The following is a 6,000-nucleotide window of genomic DNA, read 5'->3' on the forward strand; positions in this document are numbered from 1 at the left end:
CAGAAACCCTCATCACATTTTGTTAATGCCTTGATGAGTATTTGAAGAGAGGTAACTTACTAAACGTGTACAGGGAGTCGATAAATGGAAGTAACCTCCGGTCAGTAGCTTCACTTCTATGCAGTATTGGTGCAAATACCCCCTGCATGATAAATCTTTACACTTTGAAGCTTAAATATTGGAAAATAAACAGAGTTCCATTTTTTATTTCTGCTTTTTAACAGCTTTCTCTTTACATCTCTCCATTGTCATCATGCCTTGTTTCATTTCTCTGCCTTTGGGAACTCTGTCCTCCCCATTCCCTCGTCCACCTCTGGTGAACTCACTGACCTTTCTGTCACTTTGTTTTATTTTGGGTTATCAGACTACTTTTTAAATCAACTATTGAAAAACAATTTTAATTCTCTTCAAAGTGATGTGAAGGTTTCCTCATCCTTTTACATTAAATGATGTCTGGGTAATTTCATTACAGTGAAATAAACAACACCTACCCCGTTTTCTGTACAATGATCCTCCAGTCTACCCACTCACAAGAGCCTAAATGCATTTGCCTCTCCTCCACACAGGTTCAAGTAAACGTGAAAATAATAAGAAGGAATATAGGGACAAAAAAGTGAAAATTGTGCAAAGAGTAAAGGAATAAAAAGGAGAGTTGAATAAAGATGTATCAACACGAGGAGAAGAAAAGCAAAGGAAAAAAGAACTAAAAATGTAGAGAATTAGAATCAGAATCAGGTTTATTATCACCGGCATGTGACGTGTGAAAAGAAGAACAAAAACTGAATGGGAGAACAGACCTCGTGAAGTAGAATAAATAGAAACAATCTTGAATCTTAAAAACAGAGTTAATAAAGAACGAAATGCAATGAAGATTAGAGGGAATTGGAAATGGAAGAGAGACAAGTGACATAGAGTAAGAATTCCAGGACAGAGACTGGAAGTTGGATGTAGTATGTAAAAGAAATAGTACCATACAAAACACAATATAATATGATGTGATAAACTTGCTATTTTTGTCACAAGAACCCTGCCCAGTGTATCAAAAGTTTGGGACAGGTATGAAATATTACTGGTGAGGCTAGCATTTATTGTCCATCTTGATAGAGATAGGTGGTTTGCTGCTCTATTTTACTATACATTTAAGAGTTTACCACATGGTTTTGATTCTGGGAGGGGCACATTTCCTCCCTCAAAAGATATTAGTGAACCAGATGGGTTCTTAGAAACAAGCAGGTTGTCACTGCTACTGATATAGGCTGTTTTTAGGTTCAGTCACCTGGAATAGTGAGCAATAAGTTTATTGCAAGGGCGTAGGATAGGATCAATGGCTTAAGAAGCTCTGAATATTTACTTGGAACAGTCAGGGCATTGTTTAATCAATAAGAGCACAGATCACCGTGAATATCATGAAGAATATGTCTAAAGCTTTATGTCCAAACAAGCAGCAAAATATTTAGTTTAGGAGTGAGCTACAGGTGAAATTCACCAGGGGCGTAACAATAGGTTTAACATGAAGCACTAGGCCTGGATTAGTTAGAATTAAACTGAGTTATGATTTATATCGTTTATTTTCCCCTGATGCAAGGAGCTCTAGTAATTGTTTCTCTGATAATCTAAATACATAAATTTCTTCCAGATCAACAACTCAACTAATATAGTAAAGTTTACTGGTCCAAATGTCGCAGATCATGGTGAATTTTCTAAGACATTCAGTTTGAATAATTAAATTAGTCTCTGTCTCTGATTGGTAGTATTCCAAGAAAGAAGGCAGATAGGATGATTTGGTGATGGGAAACAGATAAAGTTAACAATTCACTTTATTTGTCACATGTATATGAATACATACAGTGAAATGAATTGTTTGTGTCAAATCAAATCGGTGAGGATTGTGCCGGGTGACCCACAAGTGTGGGCACACTTCACGTGCCAACAACTGAATAATGACTCTGTCCTTTTGAAATGTGGAAGTGAACCAGAGGGCCTGGAGGAAATGCAACGGCAACGGGGAGAACGTACAAACTCAGTACAGACATCAGTGGGAACCAAACTCTGATTTTACCGCTGGTGCTGTAAAACGTGGTGCTAATCGCTATGCTACCATGCTGTGAGATTTGTAAGGAAATAATAAGTGTAATAAGTGTAAAAATTAAGTTTGTATCGATCAAACTGACCTAATGTATGCTAACGTGGCTTAATAAAATTATATTTGTTTGCTAAAAAAAAAGATAAAATCTCCCTTTGGATTACAATTGTTACTGATTACGAACAAGAAAGATATTGTGCTATAAAAATATTTGGGCAATAGTAATCTTTATCCCAACAAACATTCACTTAGGTCGCACTTCTTCCCCATTCTAATGTTTGGTCTGAACAACAGCTGAACCTCTTGACCATGTCTGCATGCTTTTTTCTGCTACATGATTGGCTGATTAGATATTTGCATAAAAGAGGAGGTATACCTAATAAGGTGGCTATTGAGGTGGTTAAAATGCCCTAACAAGTTCCTCCTCCATTTTGTACTCCACTGCTGCTGAAAATTGGGAAGCATACGTAGATTAAAAAAAAAAGTCTACATACTTTTCAAAACTGTCAGATTATGTTCCCTGGTCTCTTTCAAGCCTTCAAGAATTGCCATGCTGAGTTCAGGCCTGGTACAATGCTATAAGTTGCCTCATCTGCTTTGAAAGACACACAATGAGTCGATCAAAATTATGTCAAGATAATGAAAATCATTAATATTTATCATTTTGGTGGCAAAATCCATTTGAGGGTAAATTTCCCTTAGTTTTTAGATCTTATCATTAATGCATGATGCCAATAAAATTATGCAGAGCACAAAGGCCCGGTAAGGTTGATGAGGCCCAGCCCTGATATGACATTTAAACACATTTCCATTTCAAGACTTTTTCTAATACAGAAATTAATGAACTGCTTTCGAGGGAAGGCGAAGCAAATCTTGCCCTCTCCTTGAAAGCAATTCATATTTTTCCTAATATAAAAAGGAAGCCTTATTGACCCTGCCCTCTAATTACTTGTCATTGGTAAAGCAGCCGTATTCACATGAATTGTCTCAGCAGAGCCTGCTTTGCATTTTACAAAAGTTGTCAGTTTTCTGACGTTATCAAAGCTGACTTTCTGAAAATGGATCTGACTCTCATCCTCATTTAAACTACAGTAGATGAAAATTTTGCATTAATGTAACTTTTAACTGCTAAATAAAACTTTGTAATCAAAGCTGACTTTAGGAAAAGTGATCAGCCTCACAGCCCCCTGTTGGTACTATAGAAAAAGACATAATTCTGCCATTACTCCTCTAAACTCAAATGGTGTAACAATTTTTGATCAACAAAATACATATATTACAGCTTAACATAGTCACCCTTATAAAATTAAACGTACAGTGTAACACATACACAAAATGCTGGAGAGGCTCTGCAGGTCAGGCAGCATCTATGGAGAGGAATAAAGAGCCACATATTTTGGGCAGAGACCCTTCATCAGGACTGGAAAGGAAAGGGGAGGAAATGTTGGCTCTTTATTCCTCTCCATAGATACTGCCTGGCCTATAGAGTTCCTCCAGCATTTTGTGCATGCTACTCTGGATTTCCAGCATCTACAAAAGCTCTTGTGTTTATCATACTTACAATGTGCCAGACCCCTTGAAGACAATATCTGGGTAAAAAGTCAATGCATGACATACTCTATAGAACCAGTATTATAGTATGTAGCTTGGGAGTCCTCAAAATTGACTTGAAGATTCATGGTATTAGGTCAAACATAAACTAGATAATTAAGTCTTGTGTTGTACTGGACAGCAATTGGAAATACAGTGAAAAGTAATTGATAGGGGGAATTCAATGCCCATCACCAAGGGCATTGTTGCAGGAAAGCAGCATCCATCATCAGGACCCCCACCGCACAGGTCATGCTCTCTTCTCACTGCTAAAATGAGGAAGAAGGTACAGAAGCCTCAGGACTCACACCGCCAGATTCAGGAACTGTTATTACCCTTCAACTAACAGGCTCTTGAACCAAAGGTGTTAACTTCACTCAACTTAACTTGTCCCATCACTGAAATGTCTCCTATGGCCTCACTTTCAAGGACTTTACATCTCATGTTCTTGAGATTTATTGCTTCTTTCTTTCTTTCCTTTCTTTCCTTCCTTCCTTCCTTCCTTTCTTTTTCTTTCTTTTTTTCTTTCTTTCTTTCTTTCTTTCTTTCTTTCTTTCTTTCTTTCTTTCTTTCTTTCTTTCTTTCTTTCTTTCTTTCTTTCTTTCTTTCTTTCTTTCTTTCTTTCTTTCTTCATTATTTTCCTTTTGTATTTGCACAATTTGTTGTCTTTTGCACACCGGTTGAATGCCCATTTGGTGTGGTCTTTCATTGATTCTGTCATGGTTATTATTCTACTTCGGATTTACTGAATATGCCCATAAGAAAATGAATCTCAGAGTTGCATATGATGGCATATATACACCTTGATAATAAATTTACTTTGAACTTTGAGAGGCCAAACTCCCATTTTGGGTCTATGGCAGGTACAGTGAATGAACTTGACTTAATTCTCAGTAGTCCGCTTGTAGCAAATGCATCTGATCTTGATGACATTGTCAGGAGTGACCACCTTATGGAGTCAAAGTACTATCTTCATGTTGAGGGCAGATTCCATGATATTGTCTGGCACAGTCAATATCCTAAACGTAGTGGACCCTGCACGGTTATGGAAAATGAGGCAACTATGAGGTGCTATGGATATTTGTAATAGCAGAATCGTACACCAGTGCAATCTGTAACCTGAGTAGTTGCTGAACCTCATTTTATCATTACAAATATTCAAACGATCAACCAAAATTCAGTAAGAACAGAAAGGCGCACTGGCTGCAATATCAGGATGCTCAAAAATGAGGTTCCAGCCTGATGAAACCATTACACTACACTGCACATGCTAACCAACAACACAAAATGCAACAGACCAAGCTGGGTGATCCCATTAATAATGGATCAGATCACAGATATTTATGAATGAACATGGGCAATTAAACAGCTTATAGGAGGAGAGGGCTGAGAGACATTCCCATTCTTGATAAAAACAAACATGGTCTAATATGTGAATGCTGAATTCAAGGCAGAACATTCACAATTGTTTTATCAAAGAAGTGGTAAGCAGGTAATTTGGCTGGGATTCCTCTCGAGATCTCTACTATTTTGGAAGTCAGCTAATTTGAGTCACTTCTCATGATTTGAAAAGGGTTGAGAACACCAGATGCAGCAAAGACATTGGAGCTAGACAACATCCCAACAGTGGTACTGAATACTTATTCGAGAATCAACTGCACTTTTGACCAAGCAGCTACAGGATTTGCAACACTACATCTACTGACTGTGTAGAAAACTGCCCTGGTATGACCTTCCCATAAGAGTACAACATATCCAATTGAGTTAATAATGCGCAATCATTTCTCAGTCTTCAACAAAATGAAGACTAGTACCAAATCTAGGAGTGATGTGAGAATAACTAACTTTGATATGAAGACAGTATTTAACCAAGTATGTCATCAAGGAATGCTGGTAAAAACTGAAGTTAATGGACCTTGGAATCATAAATTACATTATACAAAGTTGTTGTGGTTGATGATGGTCAGTTACCTCAACTCCAGCACATCTCTGCAGGAGTTTCTTAGAGAGTGTCCTAGCTGCAATCAATTTCTGCTGTTTCGGGAATAATTTTCCTTCTATCACAAGGTTAGAATTGTAAATGTGCTCTTTTAATTCCATAATTTTCAATTCCATTTCCACCTCCTCAGAAAATGAAGTAATCCATGCTTTCATTTAACAAGACATAGGGCTGCTAAGTGGCAAGTAACATTTGCATGAGAAAACTGCAAGGCAGCAGCCATTTCCAATAGTCCATCTGCCTGTGAAATTTAAAGCTATGTCATCACAATGTTCATTTTAGCATCGTTAAAATGTTCGTGCTTGCATTTCATTGAAATTGTGTTGTG

This window comes from Hemitrygon akajei, chromosome 10, assembly GCF_048418815.1.
Source record: "Hemitrygon akajei chromosome 10, sHemAka1.3, whole genome shotgun sequence".
NCBI lineage: Eukaryota > Metazoa > Chordata > Chondrichthyes > Myliobatiformes > Dasyatidae > Hemitrygon > Hemitrygon akajei.